The sequence below is a fragment of the Ornithodoros turicata genome, chromosome 2, assembly GCF_037126465.1.
Source record: "Ornithodoros turicata isolate Travis chromosome 2, ASM3712646v1, whole genome shotgun sequence".
NCBI lineage: Eukaryota > Metazoa > Arthropoda > Arachnida > Ixodida > Argasidae > Ornithodoros > Ornithodoros turicata.
The window spans coordinates 146,528,323-146,552,634 of record NC_088202.1 but is presented as its reverse complement, the minus strand read 5'-3'; the positions used below and the strand labels follow the sequence as shown (position 1 = coordinate 146,552,634).

Genomic DNA, 24,312 nt, shown 5'->3' with positions numbered 1-24,312 from the left:
GTGATGACATCACAATCCTCTCTCCTCCTCCTCCTCCTTTCGGCCTGCAGAGCGAGTCGAGCGGGAACGCGCGTGTCGATGTTCAGGGGCGTTTTATTCCAAGAAAAATACTGACTGCGTACAGAGAATTTTTTTTGTGTTAGTTGTCACGTCAAGTTACGTCCTTCCGTAATTCGCCAGAAACAGAAAATCTTTTGGATTGCTTTCTGGGCTCCTTTAAAATCTAGTGACATCATGCGATACAGCATATTTTTCGAGTCAGAAATGAAAAAAAAATGAAGAAGAAAAATACAAGATGGCACTGGCCGTGCACGAAGTACTTAGCAGTGGTGGCCAGTAGTTAACTACATGTAGTTAAACTACTAGTTAAACTACCTGATTGTAGTTAAAAAGTAGTTATCAACTACTTGCAGAAATGTAGTGGCAGCTACTAGTGAAACTACTATTTTAAGTAGTTAACTACAGTAGTTAGGTTACTGAAGGCGCCAACCACTTCCGATTGTGCCGCAAGCTTTACGGCACGATTGTGCTTCCGACTTTCACCTCGAGCTACTTGTTTGATGAGAACGGAGGTGCAGAGCAATTGTGTCGTGCATGTGTACTAAATCTTCACTTTTAATGCTTGTCTAGTGAAGCCTCATTTGCTGTGAAATAATTCTGCCCGAAACAATCCCGCCGCAAGCTTTATATTTGACGATCATAGCAATGGCTTGAGCCAAAGTTTATTATTGCTCGTGATACATATTTAGGTGTCCAAGAACACTACAAGGGATTGGTGTTGGTGGACAACGTTAAGTAGTTATAGATGTAGTTAAACTACATTGCAGTAGTTAAAAAAGTAGTTTTAACTACTCCCCTGAAAAATAGTTGAACTACTAGTTAAACTACTCAACCACAAAGTAGTTAATAGTTATAGTTAAACTACTGTAGAAGTAGTTAGTGGCCATCACTGGTACTTGGTGCTCACTCGAATCATGTGAATTGAACTCGTAAAAGTGCCGACTCATCTACAGCTGAGTTTGCACTTCAGTTCAGTTCTCTGATATTCCTTGTGTTTGTACCCAAGGTAATGGTGATGCAAATTGGGAATAAAAATGAATAAGGCCCCAGGTCTTCCGCTGCGGCAAATTCAAAATTCCGCGGCACCGACTCCTAAATTCCGCGATTTTCTGCGGCAAGGAGTCGACGGCTGCTTGAAATGGGAAACACTTTATTTTCTTGGATGATGCGGGAATAAAAATATTTTATAGTCTTACAGATTCAAAGCAGTGTTGTGGCTCAGCATTACATATGATATCTTGTGTTCTCCTCTGACAGTGAATGCTGTCTGTTGCCTACAATCATTTTATACATGCTGAAAGATCTTTCAGCATCCGCAGAGTTTATAGAAACTTACAAATACTTTTTCGCAATAGATGCTAAATTTAGAGCAAGCATCCTCATTCCGTTCCAAAACCCGATTCATGTCGAAGGGTCATATGTACCTCGGAGCAATTGGGAACGTGCGCAGCTTGCGCTTTTATGTGACACTATTTTGTGTGAGTGAGCAATACCTCTCCTGAGACGCTGCACATTTTAGTAACCGTCCACACCGCACCGATTGCTTGCTTCTACCCAATCGGATTTGCGTGAAATTTCGCGAAATTGTGGAAAACCTGGGGCCTTAAAAATGAATTTTAGTGAGAAAAAGAAAAACATAAACATGAAGCTCTAAGATGCTGATGTTGGTAAAAAAAAAAATAATAGGGATAGATTGAATTTGTCACCCGACAAATTTGGTTATTCCCATAAGCAGACAGAAGACAGTATTGAAGTAGAGGGCAGTATTCGGTCAGTACAGATTGCAGCTTCGTGCACTAACTGCTATAACTTTTTTCGTTCGACACATGCTTGAATTGATCAATGTTTTCTGTTTCATTACCGTCTTTTGGTCACGCACAACTTTATTATAAATGTGTCTTTACGAGATACGTTTTATCAGATGGTAAGAGTAGTGGCCAGCTTTCGACAACTTGTGTTGAAAACTCCCATTCAACGGTGAGAAGTGTTAAGAAAAAAAAACTGTATTCTCTGTTTGTATGTCTCAGCATCTCAGCGCAACAACTTTTGCGTACATATTCATATCAGGGTAAAGGTCCATACGTATCGCATTCATCTGGACACGAAATAGGAATATGTATTATCATCATTACCGTTTGACCGTTTTTTCTTTATTTTCATCGTGGGTATCTGGTTATGACATGTGAAAGGTGAGCATGTACAAAATTAAACATATTTCTTTAGAATACGTCTTCCAAACCAAGCAAATAGACAAGTTGTACAGATATATGTTTTTCGGGAAGTCCCTGTGAGCGTGTTTAGAAAAACGCAGGGGACAGCAGCCACGAGCATCCTAATTATTAATCCCTGCTGTTGAGGCCTGTGTGGTCTGCTCCCCTCTCTGCTCCCCTCTCCACGGAAGAAGTCATGATTGAGCAGTCCGCTCGTCAGCCAGTCTGAGTTTTCCCAGCAAGAAATTTCATCAGTCCGACCCTGAAATTTCATCAGTCTGACATAAAAGTGTTGTAGTCACACGATTTTTTTTATTTTGTAGGCATGTGCCGTCAGTGTCTTAGACCTGTCTTCCAATAACTAGAAAAGTATGTGAGATATCCAGGACAAGGCCTGGTGTATGTGTACGTCTGAGGTACAATTTGAGACAAAAGTTTATGGAACACGGCTCTATGCATCAACTCTGTCCATCGCTCAGTATGTGTGTCCGCTCCTGTTCGCTGCCAAGGTGTTGCTCCGATGGAGAAATGCGACACCCCGGTGTTCGGTGAACTTTTGTCCCAAGCTGTACCACGGTATTACCGTTCAGTAGTCTGACCGCCGTATTCTCACTAAGCGCTGAGGGATCCCTGTGCTTTTAGGCGCCACCAAAGCTACCGGGGGTCCAGTCATGGCAACTCACGGCTGAGTGAGAATACGGCGGTTAAGTGGTTTTCTGGGACAACGTGAGCCAAGCATGTTACACAGGTACGATGAGTCGACCTAAAGTGCCAAAGCAGAAATCACGGTGAATTAGCGGTAGTAATTTATGTGTATTTTGTCATTAATGTGCACAATGTGCTCTGTACATAGGCACATGGCATGTACTTAGTCAACGAACAGTGTATGCTTCAATAAACAGCACATGCGACAAAAAAAAAATAAAAATAGTGTACGAGATTGTCATTGATTACTGCCACGTTTTGCCAGCCATGCCTCCACCAGTGCTGACTTGAGCCCAGTGTCGTTACCAGGGTACGTGTCACGCCCCATAAATGGGTCCCTTTCCGTTACCGTGCGATACATGATAAATAATATTACACCACAAGCAGAGAAAATAAAATAAAATTCACGTGCTCGGAGGGCTTGCTCGCGTTGTTTTTGGCGTCATCGCACCGCAGCGAGAGCGAGGACGTGACGGTACTGGTGCGGCGCGTCACCCCTCGCACACACCCCATTGAATCCACGGTCATGCGCGCGAGAAACCGAAACGGGAACCATCACGCAGACGACACGGCAGGCGCCTGGTAGCGAGACTTAACATCAGTGATCATCACCGTCGCCGTCTAGCGGTTTTCCTTTGCAACGGGCATGGAGATTTTGCAAAGTGGGAGTTGTCGGTGGTTGCAAATGTGTTTGTTTTCTTTTTTTTATTAATCTCCACGGCGGTCGCGTGATCAAGGGACACCGAAGCTGCACGTAGCACGTTCTCGGAGCCGGTGTTGCTACGCGCCAGCTGTGTGAATCTAGTAGAGTGAGGACAGACGACAACCATCATACATGGCATGGGTGAGTTGGTCGTTCTCGTAACGAGTCCCACGTTTGCAGGAACCGCGTGAGCAGTTTGTTAGTATGCACATGCACGTGCACGTTCATCTTTGACTCGCGAACGTTACCTGTGCCCTTGCGGCATTACGATATACGAGGCGAACAAAAGTCTCGTCTGCGAAAATTTGGACAATCTTTGAAAGTCGTCCGCGTGGATTTAGAAGCCACGGACGTGCGGTTGTTAGGCGCGCGTGCATAGTAGACAATCGCGCCGCCAATACGTGCAGGTTCCCGTAAAGTAGTTACATACCCGGAACACGATTCTTCGTTTCACGGTTTTTTACGAGTGGTTGAAATGTAGTTCATGGTTTGTATCGAGAGCACCATATCACACGGTGAAATCTGGCCTGAATTGATCTGGCCAGGGTTGGATGTGCTTGCTCGTGATGTGCGTGCAAGGCCTTCTACCGACGAAGGATTATATTTTATCGGGGATATTTTTTTTTTTCTCTCGTGGCAATATAATTGACACACTGTCATATTCCGTAGCAGCGGAGAAGGCCCTGAATTGATGAACAGCTGTAGAAGGTTGACCTTGACCGTGAAAAAACGTGCTATCAATACGTGTGATTAGATACGCTTGGAGTGACATTTTAATGACACGTTGTATGTGTCGCTACAGTTATCTTTTTTTTATTAGTTTTCGGTATTTAACCTTTTCCTTTGAGCAACTGTAATTGAACCTTGTGTTATATTCAAAGGCACGGATTATGTTGTTGTGTAGCATTTTACTTTGGTGAATAACACGGTATATATTGTGCAGCCGCATAACGGTTACGTTCAGTTGTCTCGCGACGTAAACCCCCTTATTATGAAAGATGAAAAAAAGATGTATCTGTCCGTTCTATGTTGTTCCAGCCTCAGAACATCAGTTTATCTCTTGTTACCCCTTATTATATTTTATTAAACAGATATTACAAAATTCTGGAAATTATATTTTTTGCTGTTTATCGGTTGCCATATCTGCGAGATTCTGTCCATCGTCGAACACTCCGAATATACAACTTGCTTAACCATCATAAAATTCGGTAAAGAAAAAAGGAGTCTAACGTGTTTCAACCATGTTTTCGATGCGTTCAGCGCTACAATGCTCCCCAGAATCTAATAATCTTACTCGAGGCAGCAGCAACGATCGCAATTGTGCTCTCGTTTCAAATGTCGCGTTACATAATAACATTTCACCGAAAGCACGTTTAATTCTTCGTGCCACGTGCTTTGAATTTAACCACCACGATGTTCGCGGAACGGAGTACAATCGTTTAACTTCCTGTACGCGCTCAAAATGTGCGAAATGTCACTGGCTCGCAAAACAGCTTGGAAAGGTTAAAGTCGACAGCGGGCTAAGTGGATAGTGGCATCTGCTTCACAGAAAGTCACGCTGAACACTGGGTTGATATATCACCTACTAGTACTGTTGAGTACCGTTGAGACGGCTGTACTAGTTGAGTAGAGACCGACGTCAACACGGTTCTCCCTCAAGAAGCCATCCTTCCTACTGTTCGCTCTCCATCTTCTACTGAACTAAAAAAAAAAAAAAAAAATACCGTACCTTCGTTATGACGTCAAGGAGGATAATCGGACACACCATTTCATGAATGCAATGTCGTTCTTTCGAAGGGGATGCAGTGGCGGGATCCTGGGATCCAGAGTGCGGGGGGGGGGGGGGGGGGGGGTTTCGCCTCCACCCAGCCCAAAAAACGTGGGTTTATACCTTAGATTTTCCTCTCTCCCCCCACAACGCCCCTCAGAGTGAGGGTCTGGATAAATGCCACCTACACTCTTAAAAATGAACTTGCCAACCGTAATCTCGAACGATATCGTTATCTTCCCTGATTCGTTGAAAACGGGAGGCGTGCACCTTTTTTTGTGTGACAATTATGGACAGCGTAAGTGTCACAAAAAAGGCGTACACCTCCCGTTTTCAACAAGTCGGGGAAGATAACTATATGTCATTTGAGATGATGACTGGCTAGGAGCGTGCTATGCGGTGAAGCTCATTTTTAAGCGTGTAGGCGGTGTTGGTCTGGATCCGGCACTCAAGGGATGTGGCGCCCAAAGTGATCTCAGAGAAACGGAAATGGCGTGTTCTTTTTTTTTTTTTTCTTCTTCTTCTTTGTCATTACTTCTTTATCTTTCTTTCTTTTTACGTTTATGTGAGCCCGCATTTCAATTGTTGGGGTAACGCACGCGTACAAGGACGGAACCGCCAATGCCGGAACTCAACCAGCTGTGACATCATGGTTGGCGACCGCGGGATAGGTCACGTGCTTGCGAGGGCCAATAGGGAGGACCCATAGGCTGATGATGATCAGTTGAAGTTCTATAGCTCCTTTAACGTCAGAGTTCGGCACATACGAGTGTGCGATGGTATGTAGACAACAACAGCACGTAATAAACAAGAAAAAAAAAAGAGGAAAGAACGATTTTGCCCCCGAACGTTTTGGCGCGCACGATGAAAGTGTCACAAACTACTTTAAAAGATGTTTTCGTTCAGCAAGATAGTTTTTGTCTGTAAAGTCATCTGTCTGTCACACCAATGCAGTCGAAAAGTTTCAGTGCATAGAACAGCATAGCGACGATCGTTACACGTATAAATAAATAAAGTGTGGAAACTTAGGATATGGTTCTATCGTGTGATTTGTTTTTGTCTTATCTTCGGCGAATAGCGTTTATTTTCTATGACGCGACAAGCTCGGGAACGCTACAGTTAGTACTCAACTTGCCGTCATCATCTATAGTTAGGGAGCGACTTTTTCGGGTTAAATGCCTTTCTGAGATTCGGGAGGTAAAAACCGGGCGCTATTTTTGAACCTGTAACTCGGAGAAAAATCGGGCGGTAATTGTGCCTTCGGGTGTTATCGGGTGTTTTTTGTTTCACCTCTTGTCTATTAGGTCATTTCCTAATCTCTCTCTCTCTTTTTCTTCTTTTTTGTTTTGTTTTTTGGGGGATCGTGGCCTTCCAGCGGTAATCCCCGAAGGCATATACAGTGAACCCTCGTTAATATGACCCCCGATAATCTGACATACGCGCTTTACGACCATACTTTTGGGGAACATTGCTGTGAAACCTCTGCAGATACCCCCGTTAATATGACAATTCCGCATTATGACCAAAATTTTCGGGAACGACCATGGTCATAATAACGAGGGTTCACTGTAGTGTTGACACACATGGGTGTACAGTGAACCCTCGTTATTATGACCATGGTCGTTCCCGAAAATTTTGGTCATAATGCGGAATTGTCATATTAACGGGGGTATCTGCAGAGGTTTCACAGCAATGTTCCCCAAAAGTATGGTCGTAAAGCGCGTATGTCAGATTATCGGGGGTCATATTAACGAGGGTTCACTGTACTGCTGGGAACGTAAGTGACCCATTCTTACACGTGTTATACGTGGCGACCTTTGTTCGTCTTCAGTGGAAACGTCACTTGAGGATTTCATAGTGACTGGAATTCGGGGAGAAATCGGGTTTAACCCGAATTGGTCGGACGTCAGTTCGGGGGGTTGGGGGACTGCAATAACCGGACGGAATCGGGTTTAACCCGAAAAAGTCGCTCCCTATTCATTCGGCGCTTCCAAGTTCTCATGACGTGTGTGTACGTTATTTACGCATTCCGGTAGATGGCGCGTGCTATATTGCCGGATGATCTACCTGCCAGTATGGCGTCGTGTTACTTCCTGGGCCGACTTCAAAGTGCAGGACTTGCATCGTGGCCGTCGGGGACCTGGCCTTTTCGGAGCCTAATGCCATGTGCACAGGGATCGGAACCGTTTTTTTTTTTTTTTTTCTCCGGTCCGGTTCGGGTTCAGGCATATTGGTTCGGGTTCGGCTCAGGAAGAACACCCCCCCCCCCCCCTCCCGCACCCAAACAGACAAAAAAAATCTGTCAGCGGTCGGGATATTTACAGGGATTGGAACCGTTAGCTTTTTCGGTCCCGGTATTAACCGGTTCGTGGGCAGTAATTTTGCTACATGAAAGCGAGCTTACGCTCACCGTACACGGTTGTAAGAGAAAGGTGTCAGATAACCGTTTCAAGTGAGTAAAAAAAAAAAAAAAAGGTCTGTCAGTAGAACGATGATTTCACCTCTGAACAGATTCCCGAACCGACAACCGTAGGATTTTTTTTTTTTCCGGTTCAGAACAAGCAAAAATTTGTTGGGGTTCTTCAGAAAATAACGTTTTTTTTTTTTTTTTTTCGGTTTGGGTTTAGTTCTGGTTCCGATCCTTGCCCATATGCACGGGCGACGTCAGTTAATAAACCTTGTATCTTGAGATTCGTGACATGTGATCTGTATTCGTCCGCTGGACTAGCTGATTCAATTTTATTTTTATGTCCCGTGGCTTCGCTCCTTTTCTTTTTACTGGTATTTTACTGGTTATTATTACTGGCTATTTCTTTTTACTGGTCTTTTTACTGGTATACCCGCTCTCCAACTGAGTTTTACGGGGAATTGAAACGCAAAGGGGGGGAGACCCCGTTTTCCATGTTGGCAGTGTTCGGAACGAACTTTATGGTTTGTGTTATGTAGGGGACGACGCGCTTCTCCAGGTGGCGCGTCGTACACTGTGGCGACAGCGCCAAAGTGGAAGAATTTGAACTCTCCGGTCGCTCCCAGCATCGCCTTTTCATCACTACCGACTTCACTATCGACTTCACTGCCATTCAGAAAAGAAAAAAAAAAACAGATAAGAGGGAAGCAAAAAAAATGTGGTCGATTCTTGCGAACACGACGCGGCCGCTCCACGACCGCTGCACGGTGCTTATAGATGAAATTTGGACAGAGTTGGTGACTGGAATGCTTGCCGTCTTTTTGCTTAATAGGCTACTTTAGAGTATATTATTTAGACTATTTTGCTAGAGTACTAGCGTAGTTAGAGTATTCTATTATTAAACTGTTTTACTAGACTATTTCACTATTTAATTTAGGCTATTTTACTGAGACTATTTTTCATTTAGACCATGTTGTAGTTTGACTTGCTCAGCGCACAGCAAGAGCACATGTGTTTTGCAGAAAGCCTCGCCGGCTTTAGTGTTTTTGCCCACGAGAAGTGACGTCATCGAGAAGTGACGCCATATTAACAGCAGCGGAGCTGCACTTTAAAAGTGACAGTCCGGTCGAGAACATAGGTCTGGGAAACACCGCCTTATGATTTCTAATACTCCTCACAACAACTGTGCAAAATATTTCAGAAGAAATCGTATCGCACGATTTATAATCGATTTTTTTCTATGCCGCAGTTGGTCCCGAGTAAAGGCCGCAGCCAGCTCTCGCGTGACGTGCATAAGAGCAATGCCGCACGTGACTTGCGCATGCCTGCTTGCGCGATAGTTGATTGTTGCGTGCTAGCATTTGTCCATTATGATGTTTTTGAGTAGCAATCACGCGTTATGTAGACTAAAGTGCAGAGTAGCGTCAATGTAAACACAGGTATCACGACGTAGCCTTCTGTTCAGTACACTCATAGACAAAAACACCTCTCTGCATTCCCAGCAACGGCGCAGTCCTCCGCTCCACTTTGTCCATTGGGGGACGTCATACTCACGTGACGGCTGACGTACATAGAGGATCCTTGGGGCAAGGAGTATGCGAGGGAGAAAAACGAAACCGGATGTCTTCGGAGGAGTCTTTTTTTATTCGATATCTCGAAAACCACGCCGTTTTGTGAGCTGAAACTTTCCACCCAGCATGTAAGCTTCCGTGACAGTTGGAAAAAATCAACTTCCGGTTTTCCCGGACTGTCCCTTTAAGTTTTCGTAAAGAAACAAACAGCGCCTCTTCGTTTTTCGCTCCAGTTGAGGCTTAATACGTACGGAAGTTGTACTACGGCTATTTACAGTGAACCCCTCGTTATTATGACCATGGTCGTTCCCGAAAATTTTGGTCATAATGTGGAATTGTCATATTAACGGGGGGGTGCAGAGGTTTCACTGCATTGTTCCCCAGGAGTATGGTCGTAAAGCGCGTGTATGTCAGATTATCGGGTGTCATATTAACGAGGGTTCACTGTAATAGGACAACTTCCTACCGCGCAGTAACAGAGCGAGTCTCCATTGCCATTTTGAATCAACGAAAAAAAAAATGCACCGGTCGGTCTTGAGCCCGCTATGTGATCAAGTTCCGTGTGGTCTTATACAAAAACTGAGTTCGTTTTAGTAGGGCAAACGCGCATTCTGCATCGCGCCGCTAGCACGAACTAAAAGCCAGACCGCGTGTGACTGAGTCGTTGCCCAAATATTTTGATTTTTTTAATTTTTATTTCACCCTCTGTTAACATCCCATATACAGTGAACCCTCGTTATTATGACCATGGTCGTTCCCGAAAATTTTGGTCATAATGCGGAATTGTCATATTAACGAGGGTTCACTGTAATAGGACAACTTCCTACCGCGCAGTATAACAGAGCGAGTCTCCATTGCCATTTTGAATTAACGAAAAAGAAAATATGCACCGGTCGGTCTTGAGCCCGCTATGCGGTCAAGTTCCGTGTGGTCTTATACAAAAACGGAGTTCGTTTTAGTAGGGCAAACGCGCATTCTGCATCGCGCCGCTAGCACGAACTAAAAGCCAGACCGCGTGTGACTGAGTCGTTGCCCAAATATTTTCCTTTTTTTAATTTTTATTTCACCCTCTGTTAACATCCCATATACAGTGAACCCTCGTTATTATGACCATGGTCGTTCCCGAAAATTTTGGTCATAATGCGGAATTGTCATATTAACGAGGGTTCACTGTAATAGGACAACTTCCTACCGCGCAGTATAACAGAGCGAGTCTCCATTGCCATTTTGAATTAACGAAAAAGAAAATATGCACCGGTCGGTCTTGAGCCCGCTATGCGGTCAAGTTCCGTGTGGTCTTATACAAAAACGGAGTTCGTTTTAGTAGGGCAAACGCGCATTCTGCATCGCGCCGCTAGCACGAACTAAAAGCCAGACCGCGTGTGACTGAGTCGTTGCCCAAATATTTTCCTTTTTTTAATTTTTATTTCACCCTCTGTTAACATCCCATATACAGTGAACCCTCGTTATTATGACCATGGTCGTTCCCGAAAATTTTGGTCATAATGCGGAATTGTCATATTAACGGGGGTATCTGCAGAGGTTTCACAGCAATGTTCCCCAAAAGTATGGTCGTAAAGCGCGTATGTCAGATTATCGGGGGTCATATTAACGAGGGTTCACTGTATGTACGTTCGTGGAGCCTGGTTTCAGCCGCGAGTATATGCATGCTTTACCGCCTCGCAGGAGTTAAAAGGTATAAGTACAATGAACCCTCGTTAATATGACCCCCGATAATCTGACATACGTGCTTTACGACCATACTTTTGGGGAACATTGCTGTGAAACCTCTGCAGATACCCCCGTTAATATGACAATTCTGCATTATGACCAAAATTTTCGGGAACGACCATGGTCATAATAACGAGGGTTCACTGTATACTCGAACTCCATCACTCCTAACCCTAAAAGTGTTGGATCCCACGTAATGATCTACTCGGTACGAGATATCACAACATGGGAACATGAATCGAGGCGGAACTGGAAGTAGCCGTTTTGGAACGGCGGTATGTGCACTCCTATTTGTGAAGTCTGTGCCCTCATATATACAGTGAACCCTCGTTATTATGACCATGGTCGTTCCCGAAAATTTTGGTCATAATGCGGAATTGTCATATTAACGGGGGTATCTGCAGAGGTTTCACAGCAATGTTCCCCAAAAGTATGGTCGTAAAGCGCGTATGTCAGATTATCGGGGGTCATATTAACGAGGGTTCACTATAGGTTATGCTTCAACTCAGGGGCAACAAGTTTCAAATGAACTGTGTGTGTTATAGGGTTTATTCGCACGACGTTATCCGCAGCTTGAAAAGCCAGGCGAATAAAATTCTTCTTCCGCAAAGTGTTTTCAAGTAGATTTTTATGTCTTCGTTTAATGAAAAATAAATTAAATAATAGTTCACATTCAGGAGAAAACATACTCGGACTTCTTCTTAAATGTAATTTGGTCACATGTTGTTCATCGACTATACGGGAAGTACATAAGCTCTCGAGTGTGAATTCTTTCTCTAAAACTAAGAAACGATCAAATGCAAAAACCGTGTTACTTTTAAACTTGTAATGTAAGAGTTCCTGCCTGAACTGCCTCAGTCCAGAGCAGTGTAAACAAATAAACGATAATGAGCGTACGCAAATGAGCAGTGAACTGCTCAATTCTTGACGGATGTCTCAGGGATGCTCACTGAAAAAAGGAAGGCTTTCGATAGCGCCACCTGTTTACGAATTATTGAGCCGGGGGACTTTCGTGAAACACGCGGTATACAGTGAACCCTCGTTAATATGACCCCCGATACGCGCTTTACGACCATACTTTTGGGGAACATTGCTGTGAAACCTCTGCAGATACCCCCGTTAATATGACAATTCCGCATTATGACCAAAATTTTCGGGAACGACCATGGTCATAATAACGAGGGTTCACTGTATACCCAAACGAGTATACCACATGGTCCAGTCGAAACCTGTTGTCGAAGCCTATAACCAGTGTTCGACGAGTTGCCCCCCGTATTTGGCCAATCACGTGACCTCTCTTCTCATGCGCAGGCGCACATTGTCGCAGCAATGACGCCATGATGATACATACGTAAGAGGAGGAACGTTACGGCGATCTTGGACGATTGTGTTCGGAAACTCCCTTTTTCCTGCTTTGGAGGATATACAGTGAACCCTCGTTATTATGACCATGGTCGTTCCCGAAAATGTGGGCCATAACGCGGAATTGTCATATTAACGGGGGGATTTGCAGAGGTTTCACTGCATTGTTCCCCAGGAGTATGGTCCTAAAGCGCGTATGTCAGATTATCGGGGGTCATATTAACGAGGGTTCACTGTACTAGGGTGTGCTGAAATGTTCTCGTCCCGACGAGGAAGTTAACGCGGTCTGGAGTCATAAACCTTTATTACAACTCGACATCGCCTCCAAGTTCAACACACTTCGTTCCTCGAGCTTCTTTAACCCCCGAAAAAGAAATCCGACTTATGCCCTCCGAAATATGCTACGCGCGGATCCTATTATCTCCGAGTATCTCATTCCTTCCAGTCTGTTCTATTTTTATTTTTTTTCAGGTTCGAAAAAAAAAATCGATGAGACAAGGTCCGGCGCGTACGGCGGATGCTCAACGCATATTCAAATCCAAGTCCTTCAGAATCTGCTTTGCGAGCCTGCTTTGCCATGCATTGTCCTGCAAAGGGAGAACGCCTTTCCCAGGTCCCCCAAGGTCGCCATTTTCCCATGTATTTGTTCCTATCCCGATGCGTGCAATGCCGGAGGCCGCCCTTAGATACCCCATTGTTACCAGACGTTGGCTTGCGTGGATTGTAGCGCGCTAAAGATCCAGTTGAAGCACAATCCAAGCCAGGCCAAGTCACCGAAGGAGAAATGGACGACTGCAGCGCCTGGTACGACAGGTACGCTATGTGATGCACGCAGCCGTGCACTAGATCCTTCCGATCGCTCAACACGTTTAAAAACGGGACCAAAAAGTGAAACACGATAGAGAAAGTTGTTATACGCGTTTTATTTGGACATATAAAGGCTAGATTCATTCGCAGAAACAACAAAAACATTTTGCCGCTAAACTTAGCGCGCTGAAGTGATCCGGAACGGCAACAGTGGGGTATCTAGTGGCGGCCTTCTTCGTTGCACGCTTTTCCGAGGTGAGTTTGGGGGACCTGGCCTTTCCGTAGCTAGAGTCACTAAATAGAGAGCAGAGTAGCGACCACTGAGCCACGCCGACGAGCGAGCCCGCCATGTTGTGTCCGGCGCGGCTGCGTCGCCTAACAATGGGACGCCAATCTCTCCCTTCTCCGCACGAGAAACAGGCCGCAGTCGAGCCAGCTCGCAACCCAGGACACCGGTTTTGAATAGAGCGGACTCCACATGGACGGCGCGTTCTTGAAAGGAGAAACCACGTGACACGACTTGCCCAATCGCGGGCACGGAACGGCGGCTCCGGCACGGAAAACGAATGCTATACTCTGTACCCCTATCTAGTGACTCTAGGAGAACCCGAGTGCCACCGTTCCATGGACTGTTGTTTTGCCTCGGTATCATAGTGATACCACGGTCCCCTATCAACGGACCGTGGTGATACTCCGGAGGATTAGCCAAAGGAGTAGTGAGAAGCAACGGAGAGGGACGTGGCCATATACACCGGCGCAGTAGAAAATGCGCGAGAGCAGTTAGTAAAACGACGATAAAACCTGAGACACGGAACAGAAAAAGACCACGTTTTCTCTTCCGTGTCTCACTTCTAACGCAGCAGTATAGTAAGACTGCCGTTCTACCCGCATGCAGAGCCGTTTATAGGGAGAGTTTGGCCATTCTGTGATCTTTTGCCGCCCGGAGATGGGGGAGACGCCGTGACGTCACAGACGTCATCGCTCCGCCCACTTGACCGGCTGTACCGACTTCAAGGCTGTGCCTCTGCTCCAAAATGGCGGAATGGGAGATTTCGAGGCGATAGCCCTGATCCAAAATGGCGCCACTGGTCTTGGCGCCGCCCATCGTGTGACGTCAAATGGCGCGCTTTGGGACAGGCTCCTCCCAATGGCCAAACTCTCCTAATAAACGGCTCTGCCCGCATGGTACAAAATCTCACTTTTTTTTCCCCCCTTAGAGAGTGGTTCTGTTGGTAGCCAAAGCGAATAATAAATAACCGGGAGTAATAATTAACGCTTCGCCTTGCAACCCAACTATTTCTTCTCTTCTTCCATGCTGGGCGGCAGGAAGAACACAGGCAGTACTAAAATATACGTAACTGACGCAGACAGGCATTCTTCGTCTCGCTATTTGTTTCTCCGACGTGATCGCGTTCGTATATCTGCAAGTAGTTTTGGCCGATAAGTTTTCGGCACGTCCTCGTAAATAATTCATTTGGAAAATTTGTACGAGATGCATTATGTTTATACGCAATGAGACCCGTTGAGGAAATCCGGGTCCGCAACCATGACAGGCGAATCGCCTTATTCCTTTTGAACTGGGTACCGTCAATGTACAGATTAAGAATTACACATCGCGGAATTAATGTTTAATAGACTAGCCTTCGTGTAGACACTACACTTGATTACCTGATGAAGTGTAGTTTCTCAACGTGAGACTTTGTATGTATTTGTCTCTTCTATGTTGTTCCAGCTTCAGAACATCAGTTCTCTCATGGACGGCAAGTTCGTGGAAGGAGAAGCCACGTGACACGATTATTCGTCTTATTATTCGTCTGCTCTATCTGTCCATGGGCTCGCGTGCTTTAAAAAAAAAGTTTTTACCGAGTTTTATAAAACACTGCTTTCTGCATATACCGCCTTCTGCTCCTTCCATTCATTCAAAACCTAAATTTGAGAACGATTTCCGAGAAATTATGGCCTATAGGCACAACCTTATATCGAGGCTCGACTATTAGAGCTCTGCACGGGCCCAGCCAGGTCCCCCAAGGTCGCCATTTTCCCATGTATTTGTTCCTATCCCGATGCGTGCAATGCCGGAGGCCGCCCTTAGATACCCCATTGTTACCAGACGTTGGCTTGCGTTTGATTGTAGCGCGCTAAAGATCCAGTTGAAGCACAATCCAAGCCAGGCCAAGTCACCGAAGGAGAAATGGACGACTGCGCCTGCGGCGCCTGGTACGATAGGTACGCTATGTGATGCACGCAGCCGTGCACTCAATCCTTCCGATCGCTCAACACGTTTAAAAACGGGACCAAGAAGTGAAACATGACACAGAAAGTTGTTATACGCGTTTTATTTGGACATATAAATACTAGATTCATTCACAGAAACAACAAAACGCTTTGCCGCTAAACTTAGCGTGCTGAAGTGGTCCGGAACGGCAACAGTGGGGTATCTAGTGGCGGCCTTCTTCGTTGCACGCTTTTCCGAGGTGAGTTTGGGGGACCTGGGCCCAGCCCTACCGGGCATCTTTACTTTGTGTTCAGGGCCGGGCTGACAAATTCCGTACAGTGCAGGACTATTACTTTATATATGATCACGTGCTTGCGTCATCCCTGTGCATATATTTGCAAATACAAACAAAAGGGCGCTGCATTATGCGTGTGGTTTGACCCACTAGGACCTTCCCTATAGGTTACTTGGCATTGCTCATGACTCCTCGCGTCTTTCATCAATCAATCAATCAATCACGCTCGCAAAGGTTGGTGGGAGGGGTAGCGCTTGGAAGCAGGAGTCTCACCACGACACCCTCTACCCTCCCAGTTATTATTGTCCTTTTTGCATCCGCAAAAGACTGTAGTGTAACGATCCTCCATTCTGAACCGGGTGTATCCAGTTTGAAACCATTAAAAATAATCTTTCAAAAATAAACGCGTAAGTATCCACTGTTAAAAATATATCTCACAGAATATATGCTTAAATATCAACGCACAAAAGTAATCGCCGAAATATCTCCGTTTAAATAGAAACGCTAAGGAATCCACGGTTAAAAATACATCGTTATAAATAAATCGTTTCAAAATCCCCCCAAATCCACCCTACAGTTGCTAGAGTCATGTGGTATGGCCCATATCAATGTGAACTGAAGCAACGGGCTTAAACTACCCCTCACAGGACCAAACTAGCTTAAACTATCCCAAACTAAACTAAACCAAACTAAACTCACCTAACGTAACATGATCTAACCCGTCGCAAATTGCAATCAGTCCGCCTCCGTGCTAGATGACGAGGGGATTTTGAAACAGTTTATTTTTAATGGTGGATTATTAAACGGTGATCTCTAAGCGGGGATAGTAAGCGGTTTATTTTATGGGATATATTTTTAACCGTGTATTTTTAAGCGGATTATTATTGAATGCTTTATTCTTAAACGTTTATTCATAATGGTGGATTTCGGGGACCCCCCTCTGAACCAGAGCTGGACTTGGGTCTCGCGCTGTTGCAGAGTTAAACCGCCATTGCTAGTATATGTTCTTTTCTTATAAACTCGTCTAATAAATTTGTTTGGTTAGCGCTATATAGGAAGGCGCATGTCACAACTGTAGGTGCTAGGTCGGCCAGCATAAAAATAGGAAGGCTCGGGCCGGACTGTGTTCTGCCCGTGCAAGTCGGCCCGTGCAAAACCCTAGACTGCGTAGCACAAACTTTTGTGACGGGCATACGCTTAAATAAACAGTAGCTGGGTTTATTTTCCGACACCGGGAGTTTTCGTAGTCCAAGCAGTGCCCTTGTCTTATCGCTGTTATCCTATACTGTACAAACCGCGCATTTATCTCTGTCTGCCCTGTCTTGCATAATCGTGACACAGATAGCGTTTTTCTTTTTTTTTTTTATTGAAAACCTGTTCATCTTTTTTCTTTTTTTTTCACGGAGTATTGTCTTTCATTCTATTTGTAGAAAGCAATCTTCCTTCGTATTCTGGCTCCCGCCATCAGTGATACCCGCAGAGCCAAATGCGGTTCAGTTACGCAACTGTCTCCGTTGTACAGTGAGCGGGACAAAAGTTTACGGAACGCGCGAGCGGTGTATAGACCTCTCTCTGCTTGTAAACAAATGACGTCATAGCGTTCGACAGCGCCACCAATTTGGTAGAGTTGAACTACGCTCCAAGCTAGGGGGGGGGGGGGTGCGAACAAGGTCGCGCCCAAAAGCCACGGTCTTCGGGGGGGGATTACGATGGTCCCTGAAAGGGACGCGACCTTCGGTTCTACTCGGCGCAGGTAGTGACACCAATCCAAGCCGCTTCGCGAGCGCATGCTTGCGATATCGAAACTACCGCGGTGGGTGTCGCAAACAGCGCACTCGCCCACCCCTCTGTATACGAGTGAACTCACCCGCTTCCGCTCGCCGCTAGGGCGTCGCATCGAGGAGAAAAGAGAAAGTACAGCCGCGTTCCATAAACTGTACAATCTGGCACTGTATACAATCTGACAGTCTTCTATTGGCCTATAACCATGCATGACACAAACGCATCACCAATGTCGTCACACCCGAAAGTTACCGGAGAGAGTCCATCCCGGAGGGCGGATGGGAGTGTCCTCACACGGACAGTCTTCAATTATGATTGAAACCAATGGCCATTGAACACCAAGCGTGTCAACTTCCCAAAGAGCGTGTGGTTCACAGAGCAGTGCTGCAGTGCCGCGTACTAAAATGGAGTCTGGCCTTTAGGAGGAGCCAGAAAAAGAGGCACGACCTGTCAATCAAACTTGAGCGTTTTTCATTGGCTACTGATTTCCATGGGGGACGACATGACACAGGATGTTTCGCGAAACTGGCGTCGTAACTTGGAACGGTGAAGCGACAATTTCATGACGAATAATTTTCATAAATTACTTTCATTTTATTACCTAAGTGCCTATGCCTAAATTTTGTATTGTATGATAGGCTTTTTTGTCATACACACACCTTTGCCCTTCTTGATTTCATCTTGTTTCATTATTAAAATACGTATAATAGGCCCGTGGCTCTCTGCCAGGAGGCGCTGCAATCACCGGGAGTCAGCGCCGCGTGCGGGAGACATTGAAACAACCAGTAAGTTCACAACCACAATACGGCCATATACAGCGTGTCGCAGCGTGGAAACGTATCGCGTTTTCTTCGGCTTTGAGAAGTTGGGGGTCCTTAAGCGACATTTTGGGCTATCAAATACTTCGAAGGGCCAGTTATACGTGAAATTATTCAGTTGACGCGGAAGCAGTATCAGACGGGAATAAAATTTTATCGAGGCATATAGTGTCTGTCTCAAGTCAAGACACTGTGGTTGCAAAAGCTTCTAAGGGCACCTTCAACGAAAATTAAAATACAGCAGCTTGTGAGATAACATGTGGTGAAAAAGGACAGACGACGAGATGAAATTTTAATGCGGAAAAATGAACACAGATTGCAAAAGGTATCGCAATAAAAGCCATACACACCAAGTCTTGGAATTACGACTACTGGGTGCAGCCAGGTCAGATTGACGTTCAATACACCCGTACATTTTGTTCACTTTTTACTTGTCATCGGGGCTTGCAAATTGGCAAGTGCTCCACACACACACTCATGACCTGCCACATGTGCGGGTTATGCTGTTGTTTAAAATGTTGGCGAACGCGCGCGAAGGTACGTGACATCACAACTACATCACGACCTTCAACAGTTGTCATAATATTCAGAAACCACTGATCGCTGAGAATCACAATTCCGGACTTAATCATAGAAAGCCAGAATCGCGGAAGGTATGATATGTCATCTAAACTTTGTGACGGGAATAAAGAAAATCCTGCTGCTCGGGATTTGCGGCGCTTTAGATTTGGTACAGCCAAGTGTTCGTAAATGTTTAATTAGGGTGATGAGATTTTTATAAAAAATGGCATCGTCTCTTTAATGGCGTCTATCGTGAAACGATACCTAAACTCGCGAGGCAATTGTCTTGCAACTATATCAAATAACGAAGCAAGTGCTATAAAAAAAATTTAGTTACAAAGTTTTAATGGCGCTCGAACCGCAGCGCTGTTTAGAGAGCGCGTTTAGGAAAATGATGAACGCAGAAAACGTGACGGAACGGAAATCTTGTAATGCTTGCTCAGGGCCTCATATCGGCCTCACAGATGTGGGCAACGTCACGACTAACGTTGTGGGCGGAATGTACGTCCAGGGCAGACTTCTAAGGGAACTGTGCCGACATATGTCTGAGACAGCGTCTGAGGAAAACCCAGGAATCTGGATTCGAACCCGGGTACCTCCGACGTGACGTGGCCAGCACGCTAACCACTGAGCCACGCGAGCTTGATTTTCTTCCCTGTAGGTGGCGTCTAATTGAGGGACCGTGCAGTGTCCTGTATGCCAAAGGGAGTCTAGCCATTAATGGGACCTGCCTATACCTGGAGCTCCGCCCACTTTTTGAGCTCTCTGACCAATCACGAGCCAAAATACAGTTAATCCCACATGCTATCCAAGCTATATATTACCTGTATTCACTGGGTGCCGGCATTTTCGGGAAACTGGATTGGATTGAATAGGATATTCCCTGACGACCTAGCAACATCCTGGATTTTGCGTCCACTTTTAACGGCGCCATCTGGATGGAGAGGGGCATGTCGGGAAGACGCACAATAGCAGAAGCAGAAGTGCTTGCTAGCAGAACTGATTGGCCGGCAGAACCGCTACTTGGAACAGACTGCCGGTATTATACGTATTTTAACTACCAAATACAGCAAGATTGAATCAAGAACGGGCAAAGGTGTGCATACGAATAAAAGTATGTCATAAAACGCACATTTTTGGCCATCCGTAGCGTTTTTCTTGCTATTTGCATGTGATCGCTGTCGTTACTAGGCCTAACAGGGACGACGAAACGTCTTATTTTAAGGCAAACATCGACACTGGACCGTAATTTAAAGGTGATTTGCGAGATAATTGCAAAATAATCTACACTTCCGGAATAAAATTGACGTAATGTGTGAAAAAAAAAAAAAATGAAATACTCGCTTCGCCGTTCCAAGGTACGCCGTTATTTTCGGGAAAATTTTGGTGTCATGGCGGCTACACTCTTAGAAATGAACTTCACCACATAGCACGCTCCTAGCCAACCATCATCCCGAATGACAACATTCTCGCCCCTGATTTGTTGAAAGCGGGAGGAGGAGCCTATTTTGTGTTCATTATGCACGGCACAAAATAGGCTCCTCCTCCCGTTTTCAACAAATCTAGGGCGAGAACGTTGTCATTCGGGGTGATGATTGGCTAGGTGCGTGCTATGTGGTGAAGTTCATTTTTAAGAGTGTAGCATAGAATACAGCAGCCAATGAAAAACGCTCAATTTGATTGACAGGTGCATCGAGCCTCTTTTTTTTTTTTTTTAGGCTCCTCCTAATGGCCAGACTCTCTTTGGCATACACGGCACTGGGACTGTGGCCCCCTATTAAGCGGAATTAAGCATGCTCCTCTGTGACCAGCTGTGGCTTTTGAGTTATACCGGCTGTGGGAACACCGCGATGACCTCGTTACAACACACGCACCACAAAGCAATACAGCTCCGCAAAAACGTAGTAAGCGCGTGAAACGATGTACCGTAATTTCCGGTGTATAACATATGTGGGTTACGCAACGAAAAAAACGTTGTAAAATATAGGCCGCGTGCGTGTTATCTATATGAGTGTGTGGTATAATTAGAGCCAGAAGTTTTCGGGAAATATTTTTTTCTAAATTCGGGGGGGTAAAAATCGGGTAAATAAACATGCGCACTAAATTCATGCGAATTCGGGTGAAAAAACTTCCAGTATGCTAAATTCGGGCTGAAATCGGGCTCATTACTCAACTAACTGTAGTAGTATGGTACAAATGGTGATGTAACTGAATTTTTCTGCCAAACAAGTAAATTAATGCGGTCCTACAGACATCCCCGTGAGGGCAATTTGCCAGGTAAAAATCGGGTTTCACCCTAAAGAGGCAACCTTTAATTCGGGGTGCAAATTCGGGGAAGAATCGGGTAAAACCCTAAAACTTCAGGCTCTAGGTATAATACATCGATACATCTCAGCATAGCATATATCGTCAGTGATCTTGTGTAGCACGCAGGGTGATGACATCGGTGTTCCCTTGAATTCCGAGCGGTTTTACAATATATATGGCTTCGCCCCGACAAGACGTGACGTAGGTCATGAACAATATATGATAGCATGATGCTACGATTCCACGTCAAGAGATCCAACGGGTCAAGAGATCCATCGGTGGATCTCTTGACTCGGTGGATCTCTTGACTCGGTGGATCTCTTGACTCGGTGGATCTCTTGACTCGGTGGATCTCTTGACCCGTTGGATCTCTTGACTCGGTGGATCTCTTGACTCGGTGGATCTCTTGACTCGGTGGATCTCTTGACCGGAAGCGCATGGTACATAGAGCTGGGCTTGGTGTATCCCTGCCAGCCGTGCTGACCGCTGCTGGAGACGATGCCTTGGGCGTGTATATGGGTGTTTTCTGCTTCGATTATTGAGTTTGTGTCTAACACTAATGCCGCGTGCGACACAAACAACCTGTAAGGTGCGTGTTATATACACCGAAATATTTTCCTCGAGGGCGAAAATCAACGGGTGCGTGTTATACACCGAGAATTACGGCAGTGTTGCAAACTTTTGGTGCGATTGGAGCTTGCTTACTCGCATGCGTTCGCGCATTCTCGCGCAGCAACGCAAACGAGTGGATGTTCGATGTTGACTAAAGAAGTTATCATAAAATAACAACGGCGTGACATTGGTATTGGTGTTATTGGTAAATAGTAGCAGCGGTGCCTGCTGGTGTTGCGACATGTTGGTGGGGGTGATGTGTAGGGCGAAAGACGCGGTCAGCCTGCTCTTTAGAGGCGGCTCGGTCCTCCCAGGGGAGGGTGAAGGAGAGGGTGTGTGTGTGTGCTAACCCTCTTGCTCTGCGATTGGGTAGAACTACCCACCACAGAAAACATCCTAGCATCCCCCAGTATGGTCTTCATTGGGATGCTCCCTGTAGCCACCAGGATTATTGGCGAAGTTACTCCAGTTGCTCACGGGGACCGGACGTCCTGGTCCGAGATTTGCCTACAGCGGAGTCCCTCCCAGCTTCCGGTAGCGTTTTCTTTTTTCCCTTTCTTTTCCTTTTTTCCCTTTCTTTTCCTTTTTTTCCCGTTCTTTTCATTTTTCCCCTTTCTTTTCATTTTTTCCCTTTCTTTTCATTTTTTCCCTTTCTTTTCATTTTTTCCCTTTCCTTTTCCTTTTTTTCCCTTTTCTTTTTCTTTTTTTTTCTAGCTCGGCTCGATAGCGATTCTTGATGAGTCCGCGCGCGCGCGTGCGTCAAGACCTGGTCGCACCGATGCCTACGCTCCCGAATCGCGAGCAAAATCGCTCCCCGCGGGTAGGGCTTAACGCGAGCGTGTTTTAATCATAGATCGAGAAGTTACCCGTCAAAAAGAACTCGCTACAAGTTAAGTTACCGTGTGGAAAATGTAACTAAGTTAATAACGAAGTTCGTCGGCCTGAAATGTAACTCGCAGTTACTGAGTTACTTAAAAAAAACGAGTTACTTCCAAGTTACTTCGGACACAAAATAGCTGCAAAATAACAAAATGCAAATACGCTTTGCATCTTACTCCCTGTGGGCGCACAATGGATCAGCTTCATTTCAATTGCAGCTGTTCTTACTTCTGAATAAAATACTGTCATTGATCGAATATCACGCTTTATGGCAAAAAATGCCACGAAGGAACCGGAGAGAAAGCAAGAAAATATGTGGATGTGAGTGAAAAGAGAGTTAAAAAGTAACTTGGAACTTAACTTAAGTTACTTTGGCAAAGTTACCTGAAAAAGGAACGAGTTCCTCTGAAGGTTACCACGGCGCAAAAGTACCGAGTTAAGTTACAAGTTACCAAAAAAAGGAACTTAGTTACAGTAACGAGTTACCTCGAACTCTGGTTTTAATACATCCTCGAATACGGTCGCAGTATGAGCAGCAGACGGGTCTGATCGAGTTCCACGTTGCAAACAAACTGTCCGAATTAAATTATCCGCATATACGGACGCAATGCTGAGCTCGTTTGAGAAAGACTCGTTGGTTTGTCCACTGTGTGACATATACGACGAGGCTTACGAGACTGGGAGGTACCCGGGTTCGAATCCCGGTGCCGGCTGTGCTGTCTGGGGTTTTTCCTGGGTTTTCCTCAGACGCTTTCAGACATATGTCGGCACAGTTCCCCTAGAAGTCGGCCCAGGACGCACATTTCCCCAGGGCGTCAGTCGTGACGTTGCCCACATACGTGAGGCCGACAACGGCAAGCCCTTTCAACATCACCACCACCACCACCGCTTACTAGCATCGAACAACTTTATACAGGGTGTTTGCTCTAACGTGTCCAGAAATCATATTTAAAGCGAGCGATAAAAAAAAAAGCGAGTGGTACTTTTCTGCTACTGGAGTAAGAAACAGGTACTGCTTCACTACTACCACCTGTTTCTTAGTCAAGTAGCTGAAGAGTAGAACTCGTTTCTCTTTTATCGCTCGCTTTAAATAAAATTTCTGGACACGTTAGAGCAAACATTCCGTATATTAATTAAATATTAAAGAGGAACTATTAAATTTTAGAAGAACAGTCTCCGTTCCAAATATCGGTGGCATTCGTCCTGCATGAGACCTGAGGCACAATTTCGCTATTACGGCTGCTGAAGTGGCGGAGCGAAAATACCTTCTCTCTCTCTTCTCTCTCTCTCCCTCTACCCTGATAAGACTTGCTCGCACAGATCCGACACCCGATTTCAACCCCTCATCAGAGATAAAAAGATAACTCAACTTTTTTTCTTCTCTTTTTTTTACTGGTCATCTTTTCGTCCAGAGGAAGGGCGCCCCTAACCATCACCCTGGAAATTAGAGAGAGAAGGAAAAAAAAAGAAAAAAAAAGAGAGCGAGAGTCGGGCAGAAATCGCGAGTAAAATAAGGGAT

General features: G+C 45.4%; 1 protein-coding gene and 1 long non-coding RNA gene across 5 annotated transcripts in view; one reads left to right on the top strand and one right to left on the bottom strand.

Annotated features, from left to right (window-relative positions):
- Positions 1-2,188: 2,188 nt before the first annotated feature.
- Positions 2,189-3,473, bottom strand: LOC135386333 (uncharacterized). 2 transcript variants are annotated; one of them, XR_010420667.1, is made up of 2 exons: positions 3,384-3,473; positions 2,189-2,532 (listed from the first exon to the last, which is right to left on the bottom strand). It is a non-coding gene; the product is annotated as an uncharacterized LOC135386333 (long non-coding RNA). The 2 variants fall into 2 exon arrangements; XR_010420666.1 differs by having other exon boundaries at positions 3,388-3,473.
- Positions 3,474-3,598: 125 nt separating this feature from the next.
- The window catches only part of LOC135386331 (zinc finger protein 236-like), an 87,999-nt gene continuing 67,285 nt past the window's right edge, over positions 3,599-24,312 (top strand). For all 3 annotated transcript variants that reach the window (XR_010420665.1, XM_064616175.1, XM_064616178.1), the window contains exon 1: positions 3,599-3,819. The gene's annotated coding sequence lies outside the window, so the exon portion shown is untranslated. The remainder of the gene's footprint in view (positions 3,820-24,312) is intronic.